Source organism: Pyrus communis, chromosome 12 (genome assembly GCF_041283825.1).
Source record: "Pyrus communis isolate YQ-2024b chromosome 12, ASM4128382v1, whole genome shotgun sequence".
Lineage (NCBI taxonomy): Eukaryota > Viridiplantae > Streptophyta > Magnoliopsida > Rosales > Rosaceae > Pyrus > Pyrus communis.
The window spans coordinates 20,178,307-20,195,469 of NC_142576.1; the positions used below are offsets into that span (position 1 = coordinate 20,178,307).

At 37.3% G+C, this 17,163-nt stretch overlaps 1 pseudogene; it reads left to right on the plus strand.

Annotated features, from left to right (window-relative positions):
• Positions 1 to 3,191: 3,191 nt before the first annotated feature.
• On the plus strand, positions 3,192 to 7,826 carry LOC137744510 (glutamate receptor 2.8-like; annotated as a pseudogene).
• Positions 7,827 to 17,163: the final 9,337 nt, after the last annotated feature.

A 17,163-nucleotide genomic window follows, 5' to 3' on the forward strand; every position in this document is an offset into this window, starting at 1 on the left:
ATCTTGAATCAAATGTCATTACAAGTTTTGAGCTTGCAACAAAGTCTTGAAGGAATCGGCATAAGTGCTTGATTATTCAAGGGAATGCTTCGACTTTGGTAGAAAGAAAGCTTCGACTTCGATAGAAAGAACGCTTCGGCTTTGGTTGAATGTTCTTTGAAAAGAGCTTTGGTAGTGTATTAGTCTTCAAAGATTTGGCAGAGGTTCTCCTTTTGTGAGAATTTTGGCCTTGAATGTAGAAATTGTCGACCTTGTCCTTATCTTGGGACCTTGTATTTATAGACTTCCAAAGCCATGCCTTTGGGTGGATTTGGCTTTGATTTGTGTCTTGATTTGTCCACGGGAGAATTTAGGCATGTTTTGTGTCTTAATTTTAGCCACTTTCCCTTGCTTGGCCGAATTATAGGGTCTTCTTGCTTATTTTGCGGGTAATCTTCAATTCTTGCTTATTTTGTGAAGATGCTTTAACTTTCTTTTCGATTTTGGGAGCAATTTGGGCCCCTTGCTGATTTTAAGGAGATTTCTTCCCCTTTGCTTGATTTGTGCCACATGTCATTGATGACTTGTTCAATTGTGATGCATCATTTGTATGCAACGAAATTTACATGTCTACAACAGCTATATATAACATCTTTATTTTAATACATCCCAATCTACACAAGAGATCTAGGAATAGGCTAAGCCTCACAATGGGTTAAAAGTTGTAATTTGGTTGGAATTCGCCTTTGGAGAGAATCAAACTTTAGACGTTTTACGTAGGAATATCACTAGACCAAAGCACTAAGTGTTTTACTTAAGAATATCACTAGACCGTAGCACTAAGTGACAACTATATATAACATCTTGAATCAAAAGTCCAATTGGAAATGGCCTAGAATATTTTGCAGTAAAATTGCTCTGTCTCTTAATATTCATGCTTGGGATTTCAAAAATTAACATCCAACAACATGTATGGCAAGATTTACTAATAAATTAACGTGCCTCTAATAGTAAGCAATGGCAAATATTATGTTAAATAAATTTTATCCTCTAAAAGTAAACCCGATAGGTTCTTGCCCTATTAGCTTGACTAATTCGAAGCTATTTTAGGAGTCATTTAAACGTCCAAACATCAATATATTTAATTTAATCTATTTCACTAAATTTCAATTGTAATCCAACTAATCAAATTAATTAGTATCATTTTGTCTTATTATTTTCATATTTTTTGAAATTGCTCCAATACTATGAAGACCAAAATTTGACTTGGAAGGCCACATTGGCTGAACCCCCTGATACATTTTGGTTTACTTTGTGAATAATTTCTTTTGTTCTCGGATTTAAAATTGATGTTTGGATGACATTATCAATCTTCCTAACCGCTCAGTAGGGATTGTTGTTACAATAATGGAATATAAAACCTGGATAAGGGTTAAAAAGTATAAATTGATCTATTGGGGTAAAATTACTTGAATTTTTCAAAATCGGCGAGGAAGTTGTTTTAATATTTACTAATGTTCATTTTACCAACAAAAATATTAATGCCATAGAACTTAAAGTAATAAGGTGAAGACAATTTAATGCATAAAAGAAAATGGCTTGAAATTTTATTTAAGATCATGAAATATTCACCACATTTAGCTAGGGAGCAATATAGTTCATCTTCTAATAGGAAGAAGAAGCAGGTGCGACAGTAGTTAGAACACAATGATTCCAAAGTTGTTTACCCCTTGCCAAAGCCTTAGATCTTCTTGTTCCAATGCTTCCCCCAAGAGTCCAATCCAAAAATGTATCATGACATTTTTTTCCCACCGCCACAATAGCCCGACAACTTGTGTCACTAATCGGTTGTCCGTGAAAAATGTAGTTGTATGCATCGTGTGCATACTTTATGGAGAAATGTTTTTTGCACTCAGCTAATGCCTTCTCATCTATTGCCTCCAACATCGGAAATGTGTTACTCACCAAAAACAAAACTACCACAATTGGAAAGATGTTTATTCCGGCCATGCTTCGAAGAAAGAATAACTTATAATTTTCTGAGAGAATAATGTATTTAATGGAGTTGAAGTTTAAGGCATGTGGCTCAATACTTATAAGGTATAAGGTAAAAGTACAAGTCATTCTAAAAATAAAAAAACGTATTTGCCTTTAAAACTAAACAAGCAACATATTGAACTGCTATGGGGTATTAAATAAGAGAGTTTCAAAATTTTGGTATTTACGCAGTACGTTAAAAATAACGGAATGGGAGATAAATTATTTAAATTAGAACTATTACAAACTACTTGTCATGTGCCAAAATATTACTTCACTATCGAGCAACTTTGGCAACAAAAAAGCCAAAACTTTTTTAGTTTTATATGATAATGACAAAGTAATATGATTATGAAATTTATTAATAAGTGTAAAATTATTGAAATATAATAAAATAAGTAAACGAGCACCCTTTTTAGAAACTCGTTTTAGCATAAATATTATATCAAACCTAAACCTAACTTTCTAAACATGGAATGTAACCTTTTCCGTCAATTTAAGTATTGGATTGTTAAAAAATATTTTATTTTTGTTTATTCAAACTACATGCACAAGATAAAAAAAATCAAGATATGAATAAGTGTGAAATGAATAGATTTCACAAACCAGGGGTATGCTGAGGTTCATCGATTACAGGAGCTTAAGTGTGAAATAAATAGATTTCATGTATTTGTAACATCTTTTTTTTTAATACATCTGAATCTACATAAGAGCTATGGGAATAGGCTAAGTCTCACAATGGGTTAGTCATAGTAATTTGGTTGGAATTCGCCTTTGGATGGAATCAAACCTAAGACGTTTTACTTACAAGTGAATAGGAATATCACTAGACCATGATACTAAAGAACAACTATATATAACATCTTGAATGAAAAGTCCAAATGGAAACGACCTAGAATATTTTGCAGTGAAACTGCTCTATCTCTTAATAATCATGCTTGGGATTTCAAAACTTAACATCTAGTAACATGTATGGTGAGATTTACCAATCAATTAACATGCCTCTAGATATAGTAAGCAGTGGCAAATATTATGTTGAGGTATTCATCAATTTACCGCCAGAACTTGTGACTATTGGCCAATTTTCCCCCTCAACTATCATAATTAGTCAATTTGCACCCGATTGTTAATGTTTTTTAATTTTTCATCTATTCTTCCGTTAAGTAGGTATCCGCATGACTGCCTTTGAAAGGCAAAAAAAGTCAATTTGCACTCTATTGTAATTTTTTCAATTTGCACCCTATTATCATTTTTTCAATTTTAAGTCTTATGTGTCACCAGAGTGCAAATTTGTACTCTAAGTCGTATCCCGTATTGGGGTGTCATAATTCCTCCAGCAGCCACTGAAGAACAAATTGCTTCAAAGCTTTATGAGCTAATGACAATGCAAACCAGCGTGTTCATAGAACATATGTTGTCGTCTATTGGGTCTCGACTTTTCGCCAAGGCAAAAGAGATGGGCATGATGGCTGAGGGTTATGTTTGGATAATTACAAATGGGATGACTAGCTATTTTGGTTCCTTAAATGTTTCAATCCTAGATAAGATTCAAGGGGTGTTGGGTGTAAAAACTTATGTTGAAAAAACGCAAGATCTTGAAAACTTCAGAGTCAGATGGCAAAGGAAATTCCAAAAAGACAATCCTACTATCCTAAATATTAGATTGGATGTTTTTGGATTGTGGGCTTATGATGTTGTTTGGGCACTGGTCATGGGAATTGAGAAGGTTGGGACTACTACAAACTTCAATTTCCAAAAGTTAAACAATATTGCTCGCAACACTTCCAATAATACCATTCTAGAAAAATTAGGGTTCTCTCAAAATGGTCCTGAACTTGTTCAAGCGTTATCGAGTACAATATTCAGAGGCCTCTCGGGTAATTTTAGCCTTGTTAATGGATAACTTCAGTCATCAGATTTTCAGATAGTAAGCGTGAATGGCAACGGTGAAAGAGGAATTGGGTATTGCATGCCTCAAGATGGACTTATGAGGAACTTAAATACCACAAACACTGGTACTGCCAATAGTCTTGGACCTGTTATATAGACATCATGATTAGCTTGTAGCCTAAGCTATTTAACTAACTAATTCGATAACAACTATAACAACGCAGCCACATTCTCAACTATCTAACTAACTATTGCTGAGCTGGAATGATGAGCTGGACTGATGAGCTGGCATAGATGAGTCATAGATGTATAGTCAACATTCCCCCTCAATCTAAGCTTGGATTTCCAAGCTTTAGATTGTAACAATGCTTGAGAAACGAAGGACTATGCAGGCCCTTGGTTTAGATTAGCAGTCATATGATGAGTAGCCCCTGTGTCAATGATCCAATTATCTTCAGTAGAAAAAACCATGTCCATTTTCATTTGAAAACACTAAACCAGTAGCTGCGTTTGACTCAATGTTTGACTGAGCAGTCATAGCAAGATAAGATGGTGATGGATTACCTTGGTAGGCATAGTTGTTCCTATGATAGCATTCAAGAGCAGTATGCCCTCTTTTCTCACAAATTTGACACATTATAGGACCAGAACTCTGTACACTCCCATTATCAGATCTGTAATAACAGTTTGGTGCAATATGTCATTTTCTTGAGCATATCTATCACTCTGGTGACACATAAGACTTCAAATTGGTATTTCCAACCTAATTCGACTTAGAGTAACCATTTAAACTGAACCTTCATTTCCATAGCTATTGCCAGAATATCCATTTCCTCCACTGTATCCTCTTTGCATCCCTTGTGTATTTGAGCTTTCACCATGTTCATGGCCCTGATATCGCTGAGAGTTAGATCCTTCACCTTGGACACACATTGCAACCATAAAACTTGACAAAGATTGCATCTTGAACTCAATGCTCCCTTCTGCAACAAGAAGTTGTGCCCTGAAATCTTTTAAAAATAGAGTTGTATCCCTTGCCAAGATCATTGTCCTAATCATTTCGAATTCTGCAGGTAGACCAGATAATACAGTAATCATCAAATCATTATCTGAAATTCTTTCTCCTGCATAAGCAAGTTGATCCCTTATATTCTTCAGCCTTATTAAGAACTTATCCACAGATTCCCCTTATTTTTGTGTTGTATGTAATTCAATCTTTAACTGATTAATCTGAACAACTGAGATCGATGCAAACCTTTCTTGTAAACATGTCCAGGCTTCATGAGATGTCATGCACCTAATGACATGCTCCATAGCCTCATCAGATAAAGTGGCAATAAGGAGACTCAGCAATGCCATATCTTTCCTTACCCGTTCTTTATAAGCTATAGTAATTTCCTTTGTTACACCAGTTTCTGTATGAATCACAAACTTGGGTGGACAAGGTGCTTCTCCAAGAAAAAAAATCAAACAAATCATATCCCCTTCAAATTGACTGGAATCGATAGCTCCACTTAACAAAATTATCATGCTGAAGTTTTACAGTCAACATTCCCAACAACCCTTCAATCTTGACACTTGAATCGGCCATTGTATCAACTCTAGCAAGAAATGAAAAACTAATCGCTACAAACAAATTGAATCTTTGCAAGAACCCTTCAAACACTTCTGGCTATCAGCCTTTTTGAAGCGATAAATTATCAACTTTCGTAAGCAAATCACAGCAAGAAATCTACACACACTTCTAGCTATCGGCCTTTCTGAAATGGGACATAAAAGGGAAATGGTTATCGGCCTCTCTATCCTAACAAATCGGCCTCTCTATCCTAACAAACACGTCACAACAAGAATTCTACACACACTTCTGGCTATTGGCCTTTCTGAAGTGGAACATAAAAGGGAAATGGCTATCAGCCTCTCTATCCCAACAAACACCTCATTTATCTACAAATTCCATGATTTCAACACTTATGGCCATCGGCCTCTAACAATTATGCAATTTGAAGCAAAGAAATTTGACTGCGACATTCCATCAAAAACATAGAGTGCAAGATATGAACGAACCTGATAATTCTGCAAACCTTGCATCTGTACCCGAACTAGAAAGGATATGAACGAAGATCTTCACCTCTGTTTCAATCACAAATCAGCGGAAGTAGGTCACCAAGAATCGACTCGGCGATGATACCATGTTCACATAGTATCAAGAATGCAGAAATTCAACTAAGAACACTATGACTGTTTAGAGAGAGAGAAAGAAAGAACTAGAGAGATAAGCAATTGATTGTATTGATGCGAATGAATCTTTACAACTACGAGAATACAGTTTATGTAGCCATCATGACTAGCTTGCAGCCTAAACTATTTAACTAACTAATTCGACAACAGCTATAACAACGCAGCCACATTCTCAACTATCTAACTAACTATTGCTGAGCTGGAATGATGAGGTGGACTGATGAGCTAGCATAGGTGAGTCATAGATGTATAATGGTTGTTTTTTCATATTCATTGGTTTCGTGGTTTGGGTTCTTGAACATTGGGTAAATGAAGAATTCTGTGGGCCTTCGCATCACCAAATCGGCACAAGTTTTTGGTTTTCCTTCTCAACCATGGTTTTTGCACACCGTAAGTTTAATGTGTTGGAATGTATATGCTCTAGCTCTATCACATATTTCATGACTATAATATCCGTTCCTTTTTTCTTCTGGATTTTTGCAACAGGAGAGCGAGTACTGAGCAACTTAGCTAGGTTTGTAGTAATCGTATGGTGCTTTGTTGTTCTCGTACTGATTCAAAGTCGTACTGATTCAAAGTTAAACTGCCAGTTTATCTTCACTTTTAACAGTTCAACAGCTCCAACCAGACCTGACAACTGGCGTTGGCTACGAGAAGGTTCACTTGTACGTCAGATTCTGATACAAAATGGAATTCCATCTAACAAGCTTATAAGCTATGATTCTGAACAAGGATTGGCTCAACGTTCTGAGCAAGGGATTGTTTCTGCTGCTTTCGATGAAAAAACTTTCGTTGAGATTTTTCTTTCAACTGATTGCTCAAAATATACTACGGTTGGCCAAAAGCTACTTACACCAGGCGGTTTTGCGTTTGTAAGTTTACTTGCTTCTCTCTCCCTTACCTTTGTTATTTTACATAAAACAGTCTGGCAATATTTTGTTGGAGAATAGTCTTAAAATTGGAGATATAACAAAATAGTATTTTAGTTTATATGTGGGAGAGGTTCACTGATAATATCACCAAAAGCTTTTGTAATACAACTCAACACCTAATAGTAGTAACAGGTGGGTTAGTTGCGGATGTCTTTTCTAATTCATATCAGACTCATTTGCTAGTAACTCGAACCTGGAACCTTTTACTTGCTAGTGACATACATGTGACATTTACCCACATATAAATTTTACTTTCTTTGTTCCTCTTGATTTCGTGACTTACAGTCCTTCCAAAAGGGTTCACCTCTCGCGAGTGAGGTTTCAAAGGCGATCACTGCATCGCAAGACCAAATTAAACGTATAGAAGACAAGTGGTTGACTAGATCTTGTATTGATCTCAACAGCAACGCAACCTCTTCCAACAATCTTACTCTTAGCATTGACAGCTTTGGGGGCCTCTTCCTGATTGCTTGGGTTTCTTCATCCTTAGCTCTCCTCATGTATGCAGCTATGTTCCTCTATGAGCATAGACACATCTTGATGTGCTCCGATCCAAACGCCTCATTTTGGACAAAAATTTGCGAGCTATTGAAAGCGTACAACCAGAAAGAACTCAGTCTGCATACCATCAGGAATACTGGGCTGCAGGATAGTAGTGATCACGGTATTGGTGCAGTTGAATCCTCACCAAACATCATGACGGATTGCTCCCCAACGCCATCCAGTGATTTGATACATGCTGAAATATAGAGCTTAGATACATGATTGATGCACTATAATTAATTTGACAAGAGTTTCACTTGAAAATTTATATATATCAGATTTTGTAAGCTAATATAAATGCACTTCATTTGTACATACAATGGGCGACAAATTCTGAAAAGAAAGACGCTATGGATCAGTAGCAGAACATTTTTCATCTGTTGTATCCTCGTTCAGTGTCCACGAAGGTACGTTGAAGGAAGAAATGAAAGCCCTGTTTGATAACTATTTCGTTTTGGTTTTCATTTTTCGTGTCAGAGTAGCTCTTACAAAACATAATCTTTAATCCATTGAACGAAACTGAAAATTTATGATCTCACGTTTCAAAGATGTAGAAAAAAGCATATCTCTGCTGCACTTGGACTGTATCCAGATCGAGTTCAGTAAGTATGAAGTAATTTCGATTAATGCTATATGATAACAAAAAATTAACTCAATATAATACACGAAAAAGGTAATGGATTTAGCCAATTTTGCCTAAAGACTTGAAATCGTCTTGATATTTGCCTCTCGTTATTCACAGCTCGGTTTAAGTTTTCTTCATACTTTCATGATGCAGAAAACCAACAGGTATACACATCTAGAGTCCACTTTTTTACATTTATGCAGACCACACCTCACGAAGGAGTTCATGCCTCGCTTTCGTGCAGGCATGTCCGTTTCCATTTCCATTTGCTATGACAGTCGGACTTGACGGTAGTTTGTAAATGATGGATGAAAGAGGTGAATCCAACTCCTCTGGCTCCTCATCACTGGTATATCCCTTTCTCTGTATAGATGAGAGGTTCCTTTCCAGTTGAGAACTTCCTCCTGCTTCTGAAACTTTCTCTGTCACATCGGCCGACGAAGGTGGGATGTACACAACTGGTGCTGCTGTGTAAGGAAAGCTTCTCACTGATTCACCTGACAATCTGCACTCTGATACTACGATAAACTTTTTTTAGGTCAACACAGTCTACCATCAATATCATTGATATTGTTCCAATTTAATTACATATTACTAAATGTTGGATTTTATCACAAAAAGATCTTAGTCATATTAGACGTGAAAACTGTCATATATTAATTATATATTATTTCATCATATGACTCATGCATGATTCTATTCTGCAACAGATTTTCACTCGGATTACAATTGAAATTTAACCAAAATATTCAACACTCTTGGAGTTAACACTGCCGTCCTTCCCCCTTTACTCTTTATATTACTTGCATTTCTCCCATGTAATTCTCTTTGTCTTCAACACAATGTAAAATCAAAACTAAAAATAAAATGGTTAGACGAGCTCTTAAATACTTCCTACAATTGTTTGGGCTTCTCTCGAACCTTGCTAACTCCTGTTTCCGCTGGAAAAGCATTTGAGAGGCTAAGTGACTCGCCAGTGGGTGCTTCATCTGTCTTACATGTTTCTATTGAGAATGAACTCACATTGATGTAAGGACGGATATTACATTACAAGAGGTTGGACTAAACGAGGGGTTGACGAGTTGACCCAATAATTAAAACACCATGCTCATTAAGTCCGGACCAAAACCTATTTTTTCCATGTTATTTCATGTCGTAATGTGTGTATGTTTGTGTGTGTGTGTGTGTGTGTAGGGATAGGTGTATATATATAATATAGGAATAAGATCAAAGGACAATTATTTTGACAAACATCTTTGCACTCCGTATTAGCTCTTGAATCTTTTTACATCTAATGTTCCAAAATAAAACTAATATGACTCAAGATAAACTACTGAATGATGTGGCGATGCCATGAAAATAAATAGACTTTATTCAATTAAAACATTTTAAGAAAAAATATTAGGTTAGGGAAACGTAAACACTTCTGAGCCTCCATCTTCCTTTAAGCCCCTAGGCCGTTGTCAATTAAGATGATAAGAACTCTATCATCCATGATGGATATATCAATCTATTTTCTTACTTCTCTCTCCTCCTTGAATCATCCTCAGTATCAATAGTGTATTTTCATGGGTCTTCTGCAAGTCATGGGAAGCAATAAAAGTGGCTAAAGAAAAAGAGAGGATTAGAGATAGGCTCAGAGAACTCTTGCCCCATTAAAAAATTCATTTTTTTTTTTTTTGTTCAATTAGTGAAGATGCCCTGATTATGATTCTTAGCCCAGAAACTAAATCTTGATACCCGAGAAATAATATCGAATCTTCATAGAAAAGAATGAGGTTTCAGAACCCTAAATTTGATTTCCGTTAAATACTTAAGCATGTCCTTGGTTGACAAGAAAGCTTTTCAATGGCTTGTTCATGTTTCACAATATAAAACAAAAAACTAATGAAAATCTCTATCCTCACCCTTGTTTATTTTAGACTCGGCGAATATTTATTTGATGCAAAATGGCATGAAGGAGCAAGGTGCTCGTGAAGCAAAAACCCACTCGGAAAAATGCTCCTAATCGTAGGAAAAAAAAGTACATTAAGATCAAGCAAGTATATTTCAGGATACTCCCCTTGAGTTTGATTCCAAAAAGAATTAGCAATGTTACAGCTCAAAAAGTTTACGCATCCAATTCCTTGAACAAGCTTCTGAAACATCGCCTTCAGCAGTGATTTGGTGAAGAGGTCGGCCAAATTGTCTTGTGAACGGATTTTCGTGACTTTAATCTTCTGATGTAAGAAGAAGAACTTCGGCACAATGTGCTTGGTGTTATTTCCTTTGATGCCCTTCTTGAGTTGTTCGATGCATGTTGCATTGTCTTCATAGTTCGTCGTAGGGACATTAACAACGGGGTAAAGATCACAGGAGCTTCAAATATGGCCCACAACTGCTCTCAACCAAAAGCATTCATGAGTTGCTTTATGTAAAGCGAGAATTTCAGGTTAGACGAAGTGGCAACTAAGGTCTATTTAGTTAACCTCCAAGAGATTGCAGCGCCTCCAATGGTAAAGACTTATCCCGTTTAAGAACGCGCCTTGTGGGGATCAAATAAGTATCCTGCATCAGCATACCCAACAAGGCGAGAATCGACTTGAGAAGCGAGGGGTGCGGTATCACTCAAGGATCTGTAAGGATAGAACAAGTTCATATCCGTAGTACCCTTAAGGTAACGGAAGATGTCTTTAACACTAGTCCAGTGTCCGCGTATTGGTGCATTACTGTATCTTGCCAAAAGATTAACAGTGAAGGAGATGTCCGGTCTAGTTTATTGAGCTAAGTACAATAAAGTTCCTATCGCACTTAGATAAAGAACTTTAGGCTCCAAAATCTCTTCATCATTTTCCTTTGGATAAAAGGGATATCGTTTTGCATCTAGCGATCGAACGACCATAGGAGTACTTGAAGGCTTCATTTTATCCTCGTTAAAACGGTGCAACACCTTATGGGTGTAGTTTGATTGATGTACTAAGATTCCATCCGAACAGTGCTCTATCTCGAGACCAAGACAGTATTAAGTATTTCCTAGATTTTTCATCTCAAATTCCGACTTCTGGTGTGCGGTAGTTCTTGCGAGCTCTTTAAGAGTTCCGATGAGATTCATGTTATCGACATATACTGCAACTATCGCAAAACCAGAATGTGACTTCTTAATGAACACACAAGGAAATAGTACATTGTTCACATATCCCTGACTAGTCAAATACTCACTCAAACGGTTATACCACATTCTTCCGAATTGCTTTAAACCATAAAGTGAACGCCTCAGTCGAATTGAGAGCGTGTTCCAGGGTTTAGAAATATTAGATCTAGTCAATGTAAGTCCTTCGAGAACATTCATATAAATTTCCTTATCAAGATTCCTATACAGATATGCAGTTACTACGTCCATCAACTGCATACTCAGTTTTTTCAGAAACTACCACACTGATAAGGTAGCGAAAAGTAATCACATCCATAACGGGTGAATAAGTTTCGTCATAGTTAATCCCAGGGCGTTGTGAAAAACCTTATGCAACAAGACGAGGTTTGTAACGCATAATTTCGTTCTTCTCATTACGCTTCTAAATGAAAACCCACATGTAGCCAACGGGTTTCACATGTGGATAAGTAGGAGCTACAGGTCTAAACACCTTACATTTCGCAAGCGGATCGAGTTCGACTTAGATTGCTTGTTTCTAGTTTGACCAATCGGTTCTACGTTGACACTCATCAATGGAACGGGGTTTAATGTCATCGCTCAACATGATCTCAGTAGCTACTGCATATCTAATGCATCGTCGACGATTATCTCATTTCTACACCACACATCATCCAAGCTAACATAATAGACTAAAATCTCACAATTCTCGGGAGGTGGATTTGTCTCTTCAAGGACACTTCAGTAATCTAGAATTTTCTCATGTGTTGGATATAATGAGTAAGTGACGGTCGGATTCACGGTAGACTCTTTAGGTGCCTGTGTCGTGGGTTTCCTCTTCCGAGGATGTGAATCCTTTGAACCAAGAAGGAAGTTTGTTGTACATTTAGTACATCCATCTTTGCAGGCACATTCGTAGCTGGAATATGTGATCTTGTCACTCGCACTAAATCAGTGAAAGCATCTGGCATGCTCTAAGCTATGCTCTGGAGATCTAATATGCGCTGCACTTCATTTTCAAACTGAGCAGTACGGGGATCTAAATGAGACAAAGTGGGAGTCATCCACGATAATTCGCATTATTCGTCAGAAACATTGACGTTCTTATCTCCCTTTAACAACGGGAAGACTGTCTTATAGAAGTGATAATCCGCAAAACGAGCAATAAACAGATCACCTGTCAAAGGTTCTAAGTAATGAATAATCGAAGGAGAATCATATCCGACATGGATTCTCATCATTCCTTGAGGCCCCATTTTTGTACGTAAGGGTGGCGAAATCGGCACATAGACCGCACAACCATAAACGTGCAGATGCGATATGTCGGGTTCGTATCTAGTAACCAATTGAAATGCGCTATATGATTAGGTTGCAACAGGCCTCAAGTAAACCAATATGGCTACGTGCAATATTGCATGGCCCTAAGTAGCAATCGGGAGCTTGGTACGTATGACCAATAATCAAGCAATCATTTGTAAGCGCTTAATAAATGCATCTGCCAGGCCTTTCTGGGTGTGAACATAGGGTACAAGATGTTCAACTTCAACCCCAACTGACATACAATAGTCATCAAAAGTTTTAAATGTGAATCTCTAGCATTATCCAATCAAATAGATTTGATCAGATAATCAAGGTGGTGAACCCTGAGCTTCATATCCTGAGCTAATAGTTTGGAGAATGCAGTGTTCCTGTGGACAACAAGCACACATGTGACCAACGTGTGAAAGAGTCAACCAAAATCATAAAATATCTAAATGGTTCGCATGGAGGGTGAATCGGTCCACAAATGCTTCCCCAAATCCTTTGTAGAAAAATAGAAGGATTCGAACGAATCTTGTCATAAGAAGGCTTAATAATAAGTTTTCCCATGGAGCAGGTTTGACATGTGATTCCTTGAATCGAACTTAAACTTTGGGTTAGTGGATGCCCGTGTGATGATTTAGGATACAGTGTATCGCTGTTTGTCCAGGATGTCCCGAACGATCATGCCAAAGTGTAATTTCATGTGCGGTCCCAAAGGTAGGACCAGCCACATAATGGCTCTCTATGGGGCGTATGGTCATAATATACAGACCACTTGGGATACGCTTCATCTTCTCTAGAATATGATTTTAGCTATATTCGTAGGAAGTTATGCATAAAAATTCAACTCCGTTTCTACGTGGGTTTCAGCGTGGTAATTGTTATCTCTAATGTCCTTGAAACTCATCGACATTCTTCCAAAACGTGGAGAATAGAGTGCCTCATCAATTGTCAAAATTGTACCATTGGACAACATTATACGTGCATTACCATATCTTTCAATCAGGTTGGATAAGCCTAAGAGGGTTATCAGATGTGCATTCTTAGGTATGAAGTTAGTGACATAAATTCGTTCACGTAAAATGGTGTGCGTGGTTGCATTATCTACCTGACAACTAACTTCCCTACTAGTCATACCTAGAATGAAAAATTAATTTGAATCGGTCACATGCATAAAAGTTTGTAAAAACAAATATCAATTCAAAATAATTTTAAGTATTCAAGGTTTGTAATTAATTAAAAACTTAATATCCAAAAAACAAATCACCAACAAATAATCCAAACATAAAGGAAAATTGTTCAAAATTTAAACAAAAAACAATTTTTTTTTGGGGGGGGGGGGGGAGGGTTCAGCCATTATTGTGGAATTCGGCCTCAAACTTCTTACGACGAGAATGATATTCAGCTACAACCTTATGGGGAGCTCAGCAAACACAGGACCAATGGTCTTGTGAACCATAGCGATAACACATATCTGCATCCATGGTTTCAGATGTTTTGCCCTTATTCTTGAAGTTTGAGGCCTTGGGAGCGAGGTTAGGGTACTTCTGGGCTCAGTTTTCTTCATTTGGTGGGCTTTGGCTCTGTTGACCTTGACGGGGTAGCTTATGGCTACCCCTAGCACACCTCTTTTGGCATTTTGGGCGTATGTTTATGCTATAGTATGCTTCAGGCACAGCAGTCGCCCCAGTAGGTCGAACTTGATGATTCTTCATCAATAGATGATTCTGCTTTTCAGCGATAAGTAAAACAGAGATCAAATCCGAAAACTTAGTGAACTTCTGATCTCTTTATTTTTGCTACATGACAATATTAGTAGCATAAAATGTCGAATGGGTATCTCCAGGAGATCATTTTCGGTCAAAGTTTCATTACAAAACTTGAGAAGCGATCGGATTCGACAAACTTCAGAATTATATTCATTCACAGACTTAAAGTCTTAGAAGCGCAAATGCTGCAAATCGTGTCTTGCTTCAGTAAAAAAGATTTCCTTTTGGTGATCAAAACGATCAACCAAAGCGACCCATAATGCTCATGGATCCTCCTCAACAAGGTACTTGGTTTGCAGTGCGTCATGAATATGTCTTCGAATAAAGATCATAGTAGTGGCTTTCTTAGCTTCACCAACCAGGTTGTCCGTCTCATCTTCAATAGTGGGATACAAATTCTTTGCAGCGAGGTGGAGCTTCACATCTTGGACCTACTTAAGGTAGTTCCTTCCAGAGACCTCCAAATCGGTAAAGTCGAGTTTGTTCAAAGTCGACATGTTCCTATCACAAAATAGATGGACAAGATGTGGTTAGTGTAATGGAGAAAAATCAATATATTCACATAGGAATAGAACATTCAGGTTCTAATAGACATGTATTGGTTTAAATTTGCATGAAAAAACTTCGAGTTTTCATGGGTGATGTTTTTAAGGAAAACTTCAAGTTTTCAAATAAGGCATGTTTCTAGAAACTTCAGGTTTCGAAGTAATTATGAACTTCAGGTTCAGGTTCATATGTTATTGCAGACAAACGCAAATATATATACAGAAATATGCAACAAGAAAATATGCAAATAGAACTTCAGGTCTATAATTATAATTGAATTAATTATTTGGACTTCAGGCCAAATTTAAAGTGTGGGTGAAAAAAATATAAAACCCATTGGGCCTAAAAATAATAAACAATTAAGCTCGAGCCCAAAATAAGGCCAAAGTCCACGGGTAGGCAAAGCAAATTTGGAGTTATGTGGCCCAGGCCCAAAATTGGGCTAAAGGAGGCTCGGGTTGATTAAGCCCAAAATACATGGTGGGCTACAGGCCCAGTAGCAGTAAACGGGCTGCAAGTGAGTCGAGTCCAAAATAGATGGCCCAAACTGGGGACTAATTAGGTGTGACACGACATTGGGGAACACTAATAACCGACTTAGGCTGGTATTATGCGGGCTAGGTCCAATAGAAAACTAATTGGTTTGTTGGATCTAGGCCGAGACAGCAATCAGCAATCAGCAGCCCAAAGGGTGCTGTGCGATACAGGCCGAGGGTCTGAGGCCCAATACGAGCTCGAGTCGAGAATACCCAAGACACCCCAGCTGCGCTGGGTGTCAGATTCGAACCAGGAAAAACTTCGACATCGTTTTAGGCAACTTTCCTTGGGGGTCACGGCACGACGATTGCAGGTCGGGGGAGGGTTTGAGAACATTGAGGATTCGAGGAATCCGTCAAAGAATTCTTCGATGTTCATCGGTTTTCTAAGAAAAACCCATTGTCGCCAACGATGGTGAGGTCCCAAACATGATTGTAGGTCGTGATTTCCCAGGAAAAACGACGGTGAGGTCGTGGTCAACTGCGGGCTGTGCTGGGTTATGGGTTCAATGCCAAAACGACATCGTCTCAGATGGAGCAAGGGTTCTGCTCCGGTGCATCGCAGTACAAAGGGGCTCATGTGAGCCTTGTTATGTCACAAGTCACGAGTTCAAAGAACCCTCGAGTTTTTTCGATTTCTTTTTTCTTTTTCTTTTTTTTCAATTAATTCAAAGCATATAGAATTTTAATGAATGAACATATATTTGATGCAATTCATGGCAATATCAAATTCACATAATTCAACAATTATGAATATAATGCATACATAATTTATGTAGAATCTAAAATTCGAGAAACGTAAAGTTGGGTCATGTATTATGGTGAATGTTCATGCTATCAAGGTTGCAAAAATATTGAGATAAAAACCGTTGTTTTTAGAACAACCTGATTGCGTGATGATATGGATGAACTGGTTTGATGCAGAAAATCTCATTGTCAAATTCCTAAGCCCAGTGGTAGGAGCATGCTAATAACGTGTTGTGGCCTATTTTATTTAACAGGGGAAGGGGGCCGGCGGCAGAGAGAGATATGTTTGTAGGAATGTAGGGGAATGTGTGTGATATCCCTCCTACGTAGTGCCTTTATTTATAGTAATAAGGGAGAGAATAAATCCTTCATCCCCAATGAATACAAGTCATAATAGGAAAGGATAACTAGAAACAAATCTAATCTAGGATTTACACAATCACACTTAAACTAGAAGTTTACAACATTAAAAGAGATTTATGTTTATTTATTCCAAGTCATTGCCACATCACCTACTAGTTTAATAACAATGATCCTAACTTTTAGTCATAACCATTAGATGTAACAAGATCCAAGATCCAAGAGTTAACGAGATCCAAGAATTAAATATATATATATATATATATATATATATATATATAATTTATAGATCATTTTTGCAAAAATTTATAAAATTCGGAAATCATTGGACCACATAATTCGAAGGTAGCCATTTAGTGCTTCTTTGAAGAACCGCCTTCATCTATTTCCTCACTATAATTGGACGCCCTAATGGTTTTGGACTTGTCTAATTTTTTACAAAGATGATCAATGAATACTGCCTTGAAATATATTTGATTTGAATCGTTGAAAAAAAAAGTTATGAAATAATAAATATCACAAGATGTCTCTC